This window comes from Acomys minous, assembly GCF_964271855.1.
Source record: "Acomys minous genome assembly, chromosome: 10".
NCBI classification, from domain to species: domain Eukaryota; kingdom Metazoa; phylum Chordata; class Mammalia; order Rodentia; family Muridae; genus Acomys; species Acomys minous.
The window spans coordinates 15,710,680-15,729,232 of NC_140491.1; the positions used below are offsets into that span (position 1 = coordinate 15,710,680).

General features: G+C 44.1%; 1 long non-coding RNA gene and 1 pseudogene across 2 annotated transcripts in view; both read left to right on the forward strand.

The window, feature by feature from the left end:
* LOC311607716 overlaps positions 1-18,553 on the forward strand; it is a 612,504-nt gene that overhangs the window by 34,734 nt on the left and 559,217 nt on the right. The window lies entirely within an intron of this gene.
* Positions 7,145-13,302, forward strand: LOC311606437 (insulin-like growth factor 2 mRNA-binding protein 1; annotated as a pseudogene). The gene is made up of 2 exons: positions 7,145-7,150; positions 12,256-13,302. The product of its transcript is annotated as an insulin-like growth factor 2 mRNA-binding protein 1 (transcript).

Genomic DNA, 18,553 nt, shown 5'->3' on the forward strand with positions numbered 1-18,553 from the left:
TAAGTTGTAAACATCCCAATCTAACTGCTAACTAAATTGCTCTCTGCAAATCAGAAAGGGTCCTATTGTGTGATTCTAGGAGAAAAAAAACCCTTCCGCAGCGTCTCCCTAAAACTCAACGCTAACAGTCAGTTCCCAGTGCTGTGGTACTGAGAGTAGGTAGGTGAAGGAATGAGGTTGTGTGGGCGGGCTCTACTACATGCAAGGGTTAGGGTGGCTCCTTAGAGAGTGAGTTGGTTATCACAGGAGTGGGTGTGTTGGTAGAAAGCCAGGCACCTCTGCTCTTTTTTCCCTTTTGCACATGTTTCACTTTCCACCCTGAGGCCCTTACTAGAAGCCAAACAGATACAGATACTACACACTCGAACCTGTACAACTATGAGCTAGGTAAATTCCCTTCCCTTATACATTACTCAGTCTCAGGCATTGTGTTATAGTAACCACAAGTAGACTAAGACAAACCCTCTGCCCGTTGTGTCAACAGGGACCTTGTTAACTCACACCACTGTTCTCCATGCCTCAAAGACCTTTCCCTCTTTCTTAGACCTCTTTATTACCACCCACTCCTCCCTACCCTAAACAGCCCCGCCATCTTGCCCAACAAAGGCAAACTGGAGTAGAGGGAGTCATTGCGAATGCAAGTTGCCCGCCAAGTCCACTCTGCCAATCTTCCAAAAATGAGTTGGATTCACTTGAAAACCTGGATCCACAGGCTGCTTAGCAAGCCGACATCTCCCAGCCTCATGTTAGCCCTGTTGGCCTGGTTGTACATCCAGCGTTGTGTTTGTCCTACTCCCACCCATCCTATGGCTGGAACTTGTGGGTGGAATCAGTCTAGTTTCAATCATTCAGAAACTGGCAACTCCCAAGGCAACCGCAGAGCGAGATTTTGGAAAGTGAGGTTCCTACACTGTCAGCTTAGAGTCAGTATGTCATCACAGAAGCTCTCTAATAGGCCATGATATTGGGGAACAGCAGTAAGAAGCTGTGGTATTGGGGGACAGCAGTAGGAAGCCACAGTATTGGGGAACAGCAATAGGAAGCCATGGTATTAGGGAACAGCAGTGGCAACAGCTTCCTAGCCTATTGCATGATTGACTTTTTATGTGCATCTCAATGTATTATGTAACTGATAAGAACATTATCATCCGTGTGTGTCTGTGAGGATAGCTCTAGGAAAGATGAGCACTTTAATCAGAACACTAACTGAAGATCACCCTTCCCCACATGAGGAGGTATTAGCCAATGCCTTGTGGACCAGGACAGAACAGAAGTGGGAAAAAGCCAGTTCTCTGCTGGTGTGTGTGTGTGTGTGTGTGTGTGTGTGAGAGAGAGAGAGAGAGAGAGAGAGAGAGAGAGAGAGAGAGAGAGAATGTGTATGTGTTATGAGTGTATGCTTGTATACACATGTATACATGTGAGTGTATTCTGTGTATATTTGTGTATATATGTGTGTGTGTACATATGAGTGAGTTGTGAGTTTGTGCATGTGTATACACAATAACATGGCTTCCTACATGTATATACATGTGTGTCTCTGTGTGTATACACATGCATATATGTGAATGTGTGTGTGTATAGTGTACCTGAGTGTGTATGTACATATATACGCATATGTATATGTGGGTACTACTGTGTGTGTACGACTGTGCATGCATATGTACGTATGAACCTATCTGTGTATACATGCACACATGTGAGTGTGTGTGCAGATACGGAAGCCAGAGGTCAAGTTCCTGTTGCATCTCAGGAACTATCCACCTCATTTTTTGAGACAGGGCCTCACTCTGTAGAGAGAGACCCTTTTTTCTATTTAAGGTAGGATGAGAGCCAGTGAGCCAAAGGCATCCACCTCTCTTCAGCTCCCTGTGCTGCGATAACAAGCGTGCGTCACCACAGTTGGCTTTTCTACATGGGATCTCAGGATCAAATTGGGGTCCTCGTGCTCGTGCAGCAAACTTTATGCACTGAGTGACGTCTGCACCCCACTCTATCTCTTCCTGCATTGGGGCCATCTGTCTCCTGCTGCCTTCAGACATAGGGTCTCCTAGTTCTCAGATCTTTGGGCTCAGAGACTTACAACAATAATTCTCCCTGATTCTCGGACCAAATCGTATCACCAGTTTTTCTGATTCTCTAGCTTGTATGTGGCAGATCATGGACCCTCTGGGCCTCGGTAATCATATAAGCCAGCCCGTGCAGTATGTCCTTTCTGTGTGTCTGTGCGTCCTGGGGTCCTGCTTCCCAGGAAAACAAATGATGAGTCACCCATTCTGTGAGAATGCAGGACATGTGGCCATTGGTTGCCGCACTGCTCTTAGCTCCTTCTCTAGTGCTTTTCCTGTTTGCTAGCCTCCTCACTCACCTATTTAAATCCTCCTTCCGGGTTTATCACAAGTGCCAATTCCCCCAGGATGAGAGCCAGCACAGCCCCAGCTGCGGTGTGTTCTCCAGAATTTCATGATTTCAGTTAACTGCCTTGCACAGAGCATGTCAGTAGAGGGGACACACACAGTAAGCCTCCATCCGGGTATTGTTTACCATCTTCAAGCACAACAAAGGAAGGCCTTCTTCTAATCTTAAACACAGCCTCGAGAGTTGCAGCCCGTGTGAGCCTTTGAGGGGCGGGCTAGTTAGCTGAGATGAGTAAGAGAACAAATTCAAAGAAAGAAAGGAGTTAGCCTAGAAAAGTCTGAACACTGGCCGCTCCTCCAGAAAACATGGTGTCCTCGAGAGAAATAGAAAGACTCTCTAACAAGGAAAAAAAACAACCTACAGTACCAGGTAGGTAGGGCAGGCAGAATGTGAAGGAAGGGAGAAGAAGGAAGCTTGTGAGGTTACAAGCATCAACCCACCCCCCTTAATAAAACAATTTATATACAAATAAACAATGTTATTAACTGAACTGATTGCCAAGTAGCACTATTCATCCACCTCTTTCTTTTTGTATCTTTGGGTTATTTTATCTGAAACATGTAATTGATAAAACATGCCCAAAAAAAGATTCTGTGAGTAACCCCTGTCATCCCAGAACCCAGGAGGGATCTTATTTTTGACTCTCATTACTTTACCCGCTACTCACACACTCTCACCTCTTCTCTCTCTCTCTCTCTCTCTCTCTCTCTCTCTCTCTCTCTCTCTCTCTCTCTCTCTCTCTCTTCCCCAGCTCTTACACACACACACACACACACACACACACACACACACACACACACACACACATCACTACTCTAGGACCACTACACTAATGGGGCTTAGAGTAGAACCCTACAAGGAGTGGAAAGAAAGCTTCATGCAGGAGTTGGAAAGTATTGTGGATGAAGAATGAGCTTTCATCAGATCTCAAGATTTCTCTAAATGATGCCACTACACACAGGCTCTGCTGTGCACTCACTCAGTTACTAGCACTCTTATTCAGGACTTATTGTACACCAGATACCGTATGTGACATTTGCATTCTTTAGCTCTTTTCTTTAAATCACAAAACGAACGTTTAGCTCTGGTTCTATCCTCACAAAAGTTAGTTTTAGGTAGGCAAGTCATTCCTGGAAGGTCAAAGCAGAGTCTAGTCTACACTTCTTGAGAAACCTTTAGAACATTTTGTTCTGACAGTCTATCCACACTACTTGAAAAAGCTTTAGTTAACTATTGCTTGACTATGAACCACTTCCAAAGCACAGCACTGAGAACTGGAGGAATAGAGGGGAAGACATCCTATTGGGACTCTAGATGAGAGAAGCATGGGAGAATGGCAAAGTAGAAGGATCCAGAGGGTCCTAGAAACCTACAAGAAGAACATTATGATAGGCAGATTTGGGCCCAGGGGTCCCACTCAAACTATAGCACCAGCCAAGGACAATACAGGCCGTAAAACTTTAAACCCCTACCCAGATCTAGCCAATGGACAGGACATTCTCCACAGTTGAGTGGAGAGTGGGGTATGACTTTCACACGTACTCTGGTGCCTTATATTTGACCACGACCCCTGGATGGGGAGACCTGGTGGCACTCAGAGGAAGGATAGCAGGCTACCAAGAAGAGACTTGATACCCTATGAGCATATAAAGGGGGAGGAAATCCCCCTCAGTCACAGTGATAGGGGAGGGGAGTAAGGGGAAAATGGGAGGGAGGGAGAAATGGGAGGATACAAGGGATGGGATAACCATTGAGATGTAATATGAATAAATTAATTTTTAAAATTCAAAAATAAAAAAGAAAGAAAGGATGCGAGACCCTACATCTAAATGCCTTACATGTCACTGGTAACTTAATAGCATTCATTGGGTGCACATACTGACCCTATGGCATCAATACCATGATCATCAGTATAGTGATAAGAAAGCTTATTCTATAAGTAACATCAGGAAGAGACCTAGCCAAGGCTGAAGGTCAACATCCTAGAATCCAAAGAATCTCCCCTTTCTAGGTTTATCTGAAAACCTGGCCACTATTCATAGCATCAAGACACAGTCAAGCCTAGGAGCTGCTAAACCACTCTTTGTGAGACCACTAGGACTTTAAGGCCTTTGGAAGAGAATATTTTATCCTACATGATGTATAGGAACAGAAAAATAATACTGGGTATCCTGAATTGTGCCTTCAACTGCAGCACTGAGAGGCTGAGATAGGAGGTCTCAAGCTGCAGGCCAGCTGGGTTATACAGTGAGACCTCGCATCAGAGAAAAGATGGTGGATGAGAATGTAGCTTGGTAGTGAGGTTCTTATGTAGCATTTTTTAAAAGGTCATGAGTTGAAGACCCAGTACTATAAAAGAGAGGCGGAAATAGGGGAGAAGAAGAGAGGAAAAATAAAAGAGGAAAAATGAAAAAAATACTTATTGGGACATGTTATAAACAATATTAAAGATATCATAAAAGCATCATTTCATAGAAATAGTAAATAACTCTGTTCTACTATAGTAGTAAATCAGTGTAGATGTAAATACCAGTTAGAAAGAGGGCCAAGAATAGGATGTGCATAACTGAAGTATGAGGCAAAGCAACTTGAAATGTATTCCCCTAGGTCATTCATTAAAACATTAAGGGGCCATTGATAGTGGCAAAGCACTACGTGTGTGTGTGTGTGTGTGTGTGTGTGTGTGTGTGTGTGTGTGTGTGTGCGCGTAGTATGCAGATACACTTGTCTGTATGTATGTAGGCAGAGGCCAGAGTACGACCTCAGAGGTCTTGCTCTATCAGTCTCCTCCTTATTCCTGTCTCTGAACCTGATTTAGACTGGCAGGCCAGAGTCCCAGTGGTTCTCCTGCCTCTGGACAGCACAGAGATTACAGGCATGTATAGCAATAGCTGGCTTTTATGTGATGCGGCATCCTAATGTTGATCTCCATCCTTGGGCAGGAAGTACCCTGACTCACTGATCTATCCCTGCAGCCTCCAGAGCGCACTCACAGCATGCTCAAAGAGCTGGATTTGCCTCCAGCACCGATGAAACAAAGCTCAGATGGAGTCCACAGCCACGAAAGCCACAGGACTAGGATAATCGTTACTTTCTATCAACAGCCGTGTGAGTTGCAAGTATCCTTGCTTAGTGTCGTGGTCTGAATGAAGATGGTCCCCATAGGCCTATAGAGAGTGAAACTATCAGGAGGTGTGGCCTTGTTGACATCGGTGTGGCCTTGTTGGTCTTAAGTGTGTCCCAGGAAGTGGGCTTCAAGTTTTCAGAAACTCAAGTCAGGCTTGGTCTCCACCACCACCACCACCCCACCTCTCTCTCTCTCTCTCTCTCTCTCTCTCTCTCTCTCTCTCTCTCTCTCTCTCTCTCTCTCTCTCTCTCCCTCCCTCCCTCCCTCTCTCCCTCCCTCCCTCCCTCTCCCCTCTCTCCCTCCCTCCCTCTCCCCTCTCTCCCTCCCTCCCTCTCTCTCTCTCTCTCTCCCTCTCCCTCCCTCCCTCCCTCCCTCCCTCCCTTCCTCTCCCTCTCCCTCTCCCTTTCCCTTTCCCTCTCCCTCTCTCTCCTTCTGCTTCAAATCTCAGCTCTGTCTCCAGCACCATGTCTGCCTGCGTGTCACCATGCTTCCCTCCATGATAATAACGGGCTAAACCTCTGCACCTATAAGCCAGCCCCAAACTTAATGGCTTCTTTTTTCACTTTGTAATCAGTATATTAGGAGACAGTCATACATTTCAGTAACTGCTTAAATTCTGATATCCAGATTTAAGCATGTGAACAGGTGACTTTAAAGCATACAACAGAGCTATTCATAATTTGCTACACAACCAACATTAAATTGCAGTTACGTTGGAGCCTAAGTCAAACAGCAAGCCTGTAACAGACCTAAGGACACCTTTCTTAGATTATACGTGCAAATCACCTCTCCACATACAGGTTTTGTCACTTTAATTTGTAAGTTACTTGGGCTTTGGAAGTTACTACCCAAGGGTTTGAGAAGGGAGAAACGGTGAGCATGTTTTCTATGTCTATGTGTATGTATATTTTTAAAGATGGCATAGCAGAAGGGAGTGCAATCTAGAGAAGCCCTTAAGCAGTAGCTTATAATAACTTCTTTAGCAATTTATCATTTCTATCACTAATAACACAGGCAAAATTATATATTATACCACCTTCTAGTAATGGCTGACACAATACAGTGCAGATGCATCATGATCAGTTCACTTCATACAACTAGACAGACCAACAGGTCGCTAATAATTCTTTTTCTGATTACCAGTTAAATACAGAATTTTAATTCCATAGCTTACCAATGAATGGTCATACAACACACACCTAGCATGTCAGTCTAATGTACACAGCTATTATCAGTTACACAAGATAAGGCCTAACAGATGCTAGGGAACTTTTAAAGTTGGTTTTACAAGTATAAAATTTTCAGTTTGCACAATGAAGTCATCATACATACAGGGCAAAGCCAGAGCTTTTATATTTGTGTTTATTCTTCATTTAATGCTCTTTTTTTTTTTTAAATAAGAGTTGCTGTGGTTGTGTCTCATCCCAGAAATAGAACATTGACTAAGGTATTTAGTCAACAACAAGTTCAAATGTTGATTGTCTTAGTTGTGGCTCTATTGCTGTTAACAGGCACTGTGACCAAGGCGGCAATATAAGAGAAAGAATTTAACAGGAGTTTGCTTCCAGCTCCAGAAAATTAGAGTCCATGAGCATCATGAACATGGCGGTAGGCAGGCAGGCATGGTGCTGAAGCAGTGGGTACAATTTTACACCTGATTCCCAAGCCTGATTGGGGAGAATGGGGAGACACAGAGAGAGGGGAGGAGAACAAAGTAGCAATGGTACGGCCTTTTGAACCCTCAAAGTCCACGCCAGTGACAGACCTCCTAATCCTTCCCAAATAGCTCCACCAACTAGGAACCAAGCATTCAAATATATGAGCCAATGGGGCTGTTCTGATTCAAACCACCACAGGGATCTAATTCATGTCTAGTTTCTTTTTGGTAATCGTCTTGCATTGGGCTCTATAATGTCATTGTAAAGGTCTTCACTTTCAGCAGTCAAAATTATAAAGCTTAGAGCTGACTACGGCCTGGTCACATAGAACTTAAAAGAGGCCAACTGCAAAGTAGGAAGGACGTGTAGCTAGACCGAAGTAGGCATATAATTTACTTGGGTAAAATTAGTTTGCTAAGGACTCAACTTGTGCAGATTGGGCAGCATCCATTGTTCATACTCTAAATTGCAAGAAAGAGAAACCCAGATTATTTTGGCTCAGCATATTTGCAACACAATGTCCTCCCCACAGCACACCCACCCCCTAAAAATTTTTAAGGGAATTCATTGGCTTCTAGAGAGTTTCCAAAAGAGCTAAAGTCGGGTTATAGCTGGGCTCCAGGCCTTGGCTTATGTCATCAAAATGCATATCTGCATCTGCACTCACACATGTTCTTCTCCTTTGGCTTTTTTCCCCATCTGACTCTCACAACATCATGACAAAATAGTGATCATCAGAAGATTTAACTCATACTTTATCAGTAAAATGAGCCCAAAAGAAAGAAAAAGAGTTTCTCCAGGTCCCAACACAAATAAAGGGCCAAGCTAGGATACCTGCATACAGCCACATGTCCATCTGTGCATCAGTCACTCCTGACTGAGCTTGGCCATGCCTGAAGTAAAGCTGCTGGGATCAGAAGAAGTAAAGTGGCAGATCATGCACAAAATAAATAAATAAATAAACAAATAAACAAACAAATAGCAGGTCACCATCCATCATATGAGCCTAATGTGTCCCTTCTCAAATACCACACAGTCTCAGGACAGATCAATAACGTTAAAGGCTGACTTCTGTCCCAACTCCCCAAGTGCATATTCTGAAATCCTGGCCCCTGACACCTCAGAATGCAATACAGGCTGGTGATAGGGCTTACTGGTGTGAGTCAGCTAAAATTGGGTCATGCAGGGAGGCCCTAATGCAATCTTAGGTTTGTGTCCTCATAGGAAGGGATTGAGACACAGGCAAGCACACATACATGTAAACAGAGAAAGTGTGAGAAGAATACAGAGAGAAGGCAGCACTCGGTCTTCAAGTCAAAGAAAGAAGCTGTAAAATAAACTAAGCACGTCAAAGCCCTGGCCTTGCACCTTCAGCCTCCAGAAATGTAAAGAAATAGGTTTCTGCTGACCAGGCCTCCACTTGCCAGCCTGTGCTTCTTCTTCAGTAAAAATGACGTATTGGGGAATTGTGGTAAATTATACACTGACATAAGTTATATCATATTTCTCTGATCCAAAGGAGCCTGTGCCTCTACTTCTTGAATCTAGTTTGGCCTGGAGACTTGGTCTTCCCTGTAGTGTAAGGGTGTGGTGGGAGCAACTTTAGATTCCAGTGACCACATAAGGAAACTGGGCCAGCTTCCTCCAGGTAGACAGACTTTGTGAGGCATGTGCAGAGAGTCATGCAGCCCTGTCAGTTACTCCAGCCAGACCTTCTGAGACCAGACATGATTACGAGCTGCTCTTGTGACTTATCGTAAAAGCAGGAATTTCTGAGGCTATGTTGGAAGACCCTGGCAGCTTCTACCTTGTCTTTGAAATGTTAACCTCTTGAGAAGAAGCCAGCCACCACGGGAAAAGTATAACTGCCTGAGAACCACCACACACAGAAGCCCAGGGGAGAAGCCACATAGAGATGCCACACTGGCTGCCCCTCTTCCTGCCATCCCTGCCAGGTCTGATATGAAGAAGCCATCTTGAACACCTAACTAGTGACTCAATATAACTGTAGGTCACCCTGACATCTGGTTGTAACACTAATCTGGAGAGATCTGAGGCAGGCATTGTCCAGTTGAGACCTGTAAGCACAAACACAGACACACACCCATGTGCACATGCATGTATACACAACCATAAACTTTCACTTTAAACAAGTTTTGGGGTGGTGTGCTCTAGTACTAGAGCAAACAAAATTATCTATAGGAAGTAGTACCTAATTGAATCATATCTGCTCTCTTCTGTGACAATACCATATCAATCATATATTGAAGTCATAGTTTATTCATTTGTTATGGCCATTATGGCAAATTAGCACATACTGTGCTGGTTTACACAGTGGAAATTTATTCTCTCAAGAGTCCTAAAGACTGTAAGTCCATGGTCAAGGTTTCCGAAGTTTGGTTTCCTCTGAGAGCCCTCTGTTTTGCTTGCAACGGCTATTTTTCTGCTGTGTCTTCTCATGGCCGTCTCTCTGTATAAATGTAAACACACACACACACACACACACACACACACACACACACACATATACAGGCGCGTGTGTGCCTGCATTGGTTTCTTCCCATGTGTCCTAATCTCTTTTTTAAGGACACCAGTCAGAATACATCAAGGCCTACTCTCATTTTAACTTCATCTTCAAATACAGTCATATTCAGAAGTAATGGGAGTCAGGACTTCAACCTATGAATCCAGAGGGAGGCATTCACAGCTCAGTGTGAAATACTTTGTACTGACCAAAGCAATGTTGTTCAAGGCTGCTTCCACTTTGAAATAGCTTCAGTCATCTATAAATGAACCCGACTCAATATGCAACTGCACAGGGAAGGAAGACATGGGGCTTATTTGAATCTGAAGAGGATTTGCATGGGTGACTCAGTGTTCTGCACGTGGAGTGAAATACCTGCATCCCTTTATGACTCTCTGTGGCTGTTTCTCTCTATCCTAGAGATACACATGCTGTTTCTTGTCACTGCCACTTTAATCCCTAAACGGGGAAGAGACTGAATGGCCATTTATTCCTCTGCACGCCTGTTCCATCTATGGACGTGAACCTGGCACTGCTAGTGATACAAGGAAGTTAGAATTAGCTTTTATTTGCCTGTAATGCTTAGAGTCCAAGGAGGCGGGTGGAGGAGTTATTAAAAATGCTGTAGAGGAGCAATACAGTAATAAATACAGAAAGCCATCTGGAATAGAGTTCTATGTGGGAGCACAGGTGTACACACACACACACACACACACACACACACACACACACACACACACTATTTCCCACCCTGGGAGCACGTCCGTGACTCTTGCTCTTCAGGTAATACCCAAGTCACCACTACAAGTCCACAGAATTATGTGATTCTGTTGCCAGTATCCGTATTGATTTACTCGCTGCCCTGAGAGAAGCCAGCTAGCCTCCCAGGGACATAATCTCCTATTTTCACAGAGGGAAAGGCCTTTTTTTTTTTTTGACAGAGGCCTGGGGAGAGTCTATTAGCTCACTGTCGCAGCGGGGGAGCTGCAGACCAAGCCCAGACAGCTTAGTTTGCAGGCTTTACTTGCCAACTAATGAGTCCAGCAGCCTGGACCGCAGGCTTAAGTTCTTCACCCCTGGTTTAACTCTGCCCAGACACTGGGCCCTTCTGGAAGTAACTCCAACATGAAACATAGCCTGAGCTCCTTGAGCTTAGTTAAAGCTGACTTGCGCGAGGTTCTGTGTCGCTCTCCTACTGAGTCAGCAAAAGGCAGCTTCCCTCCCGTCCAGCATCTCTGTTCTTGTTCCAGAAAGAAACTGCTGTGGATGAACAGCTACGCATACTCCTGAAGAGCATTATGGGAGTCAAACTCGCCACCCGCCCCCTCTACTCCCACAGCATTTAACTAAAGGCCTTTTCTCACTCTGCTGTTTATGGAAAAGGTTGTGAGAATTATCTGCCCTCTCTGCCAGATTGTCATTCCCATAGGAACACAGCGAGCACTGTTGAGGCTCCCAAACTTCACCCAGGGGAGGATTAGGAGGAGATAATCCAATTGCAGAGAGGGTAGGGACTTATTTTAGCATTGCATTTTTTAGCAACTTCTGCTTCCAGTTTTCAGTGGTTCTTTGGAGTTGCCTGAAGCTATTTGCACAGCAACCTCCCTGGTCTCCTTCCATCATATGCTACGAACTGTGCTGATAGCTAGTACCTCAAGTTCACACACAGAAAACGTGCTTCAGCAGGTAACAGGCTTAGCTGAAGTCATGAGAACAGAATCCTCATGAGTAGGGCTGGGGTCTTTATGAACCCCTTCTCCACCACATGTGGATGGGGAAAAGGCTTGGCCTATGAACCACTAAGCAGGCCCTACCCGACCCTTGTGGTCTCCAGAACTGCACTAAGCAAACATCTGTTCTCTACGCCTCCTAGACACTGGTGATTTCTTACAGTCACTCCACTGACTAAAATAAAATTGATTCCAAAAGATGGATGCTGCAGTAGCAAATGCATGCGGATGTGGGAGAAACTTGGAAACCCGGTAGAGCAGAGTTTTGAGATGTATTCGAGAAGCCACTTGGGTTCCCACAGACAGGTATGGTTCTGGTGAAAGCTTAAAAGGAAAAGGCCAAGGGAAGACTTTCAGCCTTTCTGGGGGGAGTGCACAAATAACCCCAAACAGAACATTGGCAGACATGTGGGCAGGAAAGATCATTCTGGATAAGCTCTCAAGAGCAAATACAAAATTTGTTACACAAGACAATGGACAGAAGACAATGTTCCTGTAAGTTTGGGGCTGAACTGGACTCATGCTCCAGTCATTGTAGAAGGTAAAACTTATGAGCAATAACATTAAAGGCTTTTTGTAGTACTGGAGCGAAAAGCCAGGGCTTTGCGCACATTGAATAAGCACTGTACAGGTGAGCTATGTCCTCACATCTGGAACAAGCACTTAGCTAATGTCAATTTTTTTATCACAATTTCTACACATCTCATATCCATCCACCATTACATCCCTACTCCCACTAGCACCCTCACTCTGTCTCCCTCCCCTCCCAACTTGGCATCCTCCTTTCTTTGTTATTAAAAGGCTGACGATACAAAACAGACTCGGTCCAAGATGGTCATGCATAGGAAAGAGAAGGTGGGAGCTGCAGAGAAGCCCATCAGTGTGCGTTCGACCCTGGAAGGCTGCTCCTCGGTGATCCTGGAGATCACGCATGAGGAAACAGAGGACACCAAAATGGCAGACAAGGTTTCCCCCTGATGATCCTGGCCTATAACTTCATGGGTAGACTCATAGGCAAGGAGGGGAGGAACCTGAGGAAGGTGGAGCGGGACACGGAGACAAAGATCGCCATCTCATCGCTTCAGGATCTCACTCTCTATTACGCTGAGAGGACCATCACTTTAGGGGCCCATAGAGAACTGCTGCAGGGCTGCGTAGGAGATCCCAAAGAAAGTTCGGGAGGCCTATGAGAACGATATGGCTGCCTTGAGCTTGCAGTCCCACCTCACCTCTAGTCATAACCTGACTGCTATAGGTCTCTTCCCAGCTTCCTCCAGTGCTGTCCCACCACCTCCCAGCAGGATCACTAGGGCTGCTCTCTACAGCTCCTTATGCAGGCTCCAGAGCAGGAGATGGTACAAGTGTTCATCCCCTCCCAGGCTGGGGGCATCATCATCGGAAAGACGCAACAGCACAATGAACAGCTCTCCCGTTTTGCCAGCACCTCCATCAAGACGCCCGGCTCCAAGGTTTGAATAGTTATCATTACTGGATCCCAACAGGCTCAATTCAAGACTCAGGGAAGAATCTATGGCAAATTAAAAGACGAGAAGTTCTTTGGTCCCAAGAAGGAAGTAAAGCTGGAGACCCACATACGGGTTCCGGCTTTAGCTGCTGGCTGGATCATCGGCAAAGGCAGCAAAACGGTGAGTGGGCTGCATAACTTGATTGCCCCTGAGGTGGTAGTGCTAAGAGACCCGACCCCAGATGAAAATGACCAAGTCATTGTGAATGAACATCATCAGCCATTTCTATGCCTGCCAGATGGCTCACTGTAAGATCCTGGTTCAGGTTAAGCAAGAGTATCTGAAGGGACTGAGTGACCAGGCACAGGCACAGAGGAAGTAACCCTGCCCCTTCCTGTCCCAATGGCTCCAGAGCAGCCGGTGGACCACAGAACTGGAAGGCGAGTGGAAGTCCGCTGTGCACTTCCCAGACCGCCTGAGAATGAGTGGGAATCAGAGGTCTTTGAGTCTGGCTGGAGACCAGGTCTGCACACTGTCTTGAGAAAACCGTCTCAGTGCAGAGTCTAGAGCAGGGCAGATCTCTTGTCCCCAAGCAAGCCAGCTGGCCACAGCCCAACCCCTTGTCATTTCACCATTGCGACTGTAGTTCGGGTTGCTTTTATTTATTTATTTATTTATTTATTTATTTATTTATTTTTAATATATTTTATTAATTTATTCACATTACATCTCAATTGTTATCCCATCCCTTGTATCCTCCCATTGCTCCCTCCCTCCCATTCTCCCCTTACTCCCCTCCCCTATGACTGTGACTGAGGGGGACCTCCTCCCCCTGTATATGCTCATAGGGTATCAAGTCTCTTCTTGGTAGCCTGCTATCCTTCCTCTGAATGCCACCAGGCCTCCCCACCCAGGAGACGTGGTCAAATATGGGGCACCAGAGTACATGTGAAAGTCAGACCCCACTCTCCACTCAACTGTTAAGCAACCCGAGGTATGTGTTTTGGAGAGATCAGGGATACAAGGCACATACCTCGGGTTGCTTTTAAATGTGGATTGTTTTGAGGAAGCTCTCCAGCCATCAGGAGGATGAGTCAGATCCCAGTGGAGAAGAGAAATAAAATTTCCTTCAGGTTTTATTAAAAGGAAAAGGCTGATGATATTCCTAAGTTGGGCTGTTGAAGGGACTGCTTGGTTCCCCCTGACTACATTCAGCAAATTGCCGGAAGAGAAAACGAGCTGAGGAGAGATTATAATGCAGAAGAAACTAGGACTTAAAGATTTGAAATCTCCCTTGCTTGCTCACAGTGTAAAACACAAGAAATTGTGTTCAGAAGACGATGTGAAAGGCATACAAAGGAACTCTTTGATAGGGTGAGTAGTGTGGGCGTGAACCCTGCGGTTACTCAGCCAGCCCAGCAGGAAAGCCACCAAGCTAACCTGAAGTAAAACAATATGGGGGAAGAAGGAAAGAAATCTATCAGCCTTCCCAACCTTTCTAGCTCTGGGCTGTACAACTGTTTGGCTTCAACTTGGGCTCTTGCTCCAAAGAAGAAGGCCCAATGGGTAATTTAAAGGCTTTGAATCTGCCTGCTCAGTTTCAAAGATGACACCTGCCCTGGGTTTTTAAAGGCCAGATAGCCTCTTCCCAGCCCTGTGACAGTCTATCCATGCAAGCAGGGTGTTGTAAGAGCAAGGAGAGTTGTGAAATGATAACACAGACCTCTGTAAGTCAGCCCCCCAGTGGCTAGAATTAGTCTTCTTCACAGCCAGCTTTTACTTGACAAAGATACACAGGAAATCAACATTCGGCTGCACAATGCTATCACCATCGGGTACGGCCAGAGAGAAACCAGCAGAGCAAACCCTGAGAACAAACAGCTGGGCCGATTGTTAGCTCAGACCCTCCTGTCATAGCTAGGCAGTGTCTCAGTAGACCACAGAAAGACCTGAAGAAATAGCTAAATTAGAAATCGAATTAGCCTAGTGCTAACAACATTTTCCCAGACTCCCCTAGAAGCATGCAGTGGCTCACCTGTAGGAAAGCGCTCTAACTACTAAGGAAAAATGTTAGCAACCAAGTGGCCATCAAGCATTAGCGCGCATTTAAGTTCCTTAGGCTCAGGAGTGTTAAGCTTTCTCTATAGGCATCTTGCCCATTAGCCAGCCTGCGCCTTGATCCAATACCCTTGAGGGCTCTGAGCAGCAGCTTTACAAGGGTAATTGAAAGGGTAGCCCTGGCTGTCTATTTATCATCTCTTGATCACCTAACACCATGGTACCTATTCAGATGAGCTAGAAGACACTGAGCTGCTAAAGGTTACCCCAGCTGAATGCTTTTCCGCAAGTTATCCAACAGGAGACAAACAAAGCAAGATGCTCCTCAAATCTTCTCATTTTGGACCAAATTTATGTGCTAATTAATCATGATTACGCTATATAGTAAGCATATTTGAGGAGATTAATCTGCGCTAGCCTGGGGTAGCATCCTAATTAACAGTATGCTGAAGCAGCAGTCTCCTTGTAAGTGTAAATACAGTGTTGCATCCATTTGTGAAACAACAGCGTGACTATACATCAGGCACCCACACCACTGAATACTGTTAAAAACTTACTGCTCACTGACTTTTCTGATTCCCTCCTGAGCTAGTTGATCTCCTAGCGCCAAGTACTGGTAGAGTATGTCTCAAATTTTCTGAGGGTATCTTTATGAAGAAAATAAGTTGATGGATAGATGGTAATAGATTACAGATAGACCGATGAGGAATATAAAGGCAATGACAGATGATAGGCAGATAAATTGATAGACAGATAGATAGATAATAGATATAATAGATGATAAATGATACATAGATAGATAAATCATGACCAGAAAAAATGTCATGAAAAAAAGTGAAGCTTCAAGATCCATTGCTCACAATTTTTCGCCAGTCTTTGAGTTGTTAACTCATGAAGATTTAAGCAAGATATGATAGATAATGTAGATATATCCTCATCCAGCTTGTCTTTAAAACCTCAGTCAGTAAGTGTATTTTTAAAAAATGGAGCCATCTAAAAGAATACATGACTGTCTACTCATGTCTTCCTAAGCTGTACTCAACTTTGCCCTTCCCACTCCCACTCCATGCACTAAAATCCACAAAGAATTCTCACACTATAGAGAAAGCAGAGGGAAATAAAAATAAATAAATAAATAATAAATAAACAAATAAATGTCCTTATAAGCCTACCTTAAGCTGAGCTCAATTTTTTTGGTAACGGCTAACCCTAAGTCCATGAAAAAGGGGGACATTTTTGCAAAGGTTGAGTTGAGTGGAGAAGAGGGTGGGCATTGGTGTGTGGTTGCTAGGGAGCAGATAATAGAACACTTCCGCCTGAGTTCCTCCAAAGGAAATCAGCAGAGTGAGTATGGAATAAAGGGAGGCTGGTCACAGACGGTACCATACGGAGGATGGAGAGAGGGAGGGGAGGGGAGGGGAGGGAGAAGTAGTGAATGAGCTAGGAAAAGAGGGCAGAGAAAAAGGAGACAGAAGGGGGAGGGAAGAGTGTGAGGTAAAGGGGATGTGGACTTGGGATACAGTCCAAGACAACCAGACAGAGAGACCTGAGGTCTAAATAGTCCAGGTTGGTGATTTGATGCTCAAAAATATGTTGAACTTTCCCATTTTAAAATGGAAAGACTCTTCAAATGTGTTATATAATCTATTTCAGGGCATCTTATGAGGAGTGCAAACTCCATGACAGAAGTCAGCATGCATGAAACTTAGAGTCCTCTCTGGACAGCACAGAGAGAAAGAATGCAAAGAAAACATTTTAGCCTAGCATTATACATAGATTTGTTCATGCAGGGATGGGGGAGATTATTAAGTATCTAGTATGTGCCAGGCGCTGGCTGCTGAAGCCACAATGGTGTAATCTCTTAAATCTATGGCCTCTTGGAGCTACTGTTCAAGGAGGAAAGACTGAAAACCAAGCAACAAGCTACAATGTAAGGTTGGATACCACTAATATTACAAAGAAAAATAAAGCACGATCAGAAGGCAAACTGATGCACATGGTGACGTCAGATGAGACCATCCAGAAAAACCACTGTGACAAGATAATATGTAAACTAAACCATGAAACAGGAGGGTGATACAAATATCTAGATAAAGAGCACTCAAGGACCAACTTGCAAAATATGTCCAAGAAAAAAACTCTCTGGGGCTGTGTAATAGGGATAGCATATAATTCATTAACCTATATTTTAATTGAAGAGTGTTCAGGATACTTCCAAGTTCTTTCCACTGCAAAACTACTTCAAAACTCTGCACACATTACTGTTTACTTTGATTACTACAGAATTATCAGGGTGGGGGGGAGGGGGAGGGGGGAGGGGAGGGGGAATCTACATAGCAACTCATAATCTCACCAGGCTTGGTTCAATTTTGCTGAAGCTGCTAACCTTAATCCCATAAAAGAATTGAAATATCCTATTTCCTCATATCCCCACTTTTTGTTACCAACTTCCCATAGTTAGTTTGGCCTGCCAGGTAAAAGCCATATGGAATAGGTAGTTATAAGCAATACAAAATTATTATCTCATGCTTGTTCAATATCAAGGTGCCAGCATGGTTTGGCCCAGAAGAAGGTCCTCTTCCTGTTGCAGACAGGTAAGTTCTCTTGGTCTCCTCCACAGGGATGGAGAATACTAAGCTCTTCATCCCTATGCACCTACAAGACATTAACCCTGTCCGTACCAGCTCTCCATGACTTGACCACTTCTCAGCGCCTTCCTAACACTTTTACGGGGAGGATTTAGTCTTCAACATAAGGAGTTTGGAGGAACATAAACATTCACTTCATAACATCCCGTTTTAAGCATTTTTCAATCTGCTGCCAATATGGGCACTTGACTCTCTAATTTGCATTTCCATGGTTAGTGGGGACAGTGAGCAGCTTTTTCTGTTCTGGTGTTTGCTTTGAGCTGTTCATTCATGACTTTTGCAACACTGCACATGACAATGCACGAAATCTTTTTTGCAGGCAATCAGTATTAACCCTTGTCATTCACGTATCTACAGATATTCTCTGCCAATCTATTGTTTGATTTTTTTTCTACTCTCTTTCATACATTATTTTCTGCATTGATGTAAGTTAATAAGTTTATAATGGTACAAATTCATAATTTAAGATATCAAACCTATAATCTTTTTATATATAACTTTTATGATGTCTCATGAGAAGTAATTTAATAAAGATAAATATAAATATGATCATACTTGAGAATTAAAGTTCAGAAAGATCCTCATGGATGAAGATTTTGAGATTAAGAAATTAAGATCATATAAAATAGAACCTGAGGAACTTAAATTGGAATTAAACCAGTGCAAGTTATTAAAATATATTTTATAATAATCAACACAAAATAATAGAGGAATCCTAATTATCTTGGGTTTACAACAATGGATACTAAAGCATTAATCTCCACTTAGCGTTCCTGCTCGAAACTTTTGAGTGTTTCTCCAAATTTCAGTGTGGTGATTGTCAATTCCATTTCATTTTTCCCTCTGCCTAGTTTCCATTCAAATGCTCAATGCCTCCTTGATTGCATGACTCAGAAGCAGCAGCGTCCTACTCCCTCCCGACCACAT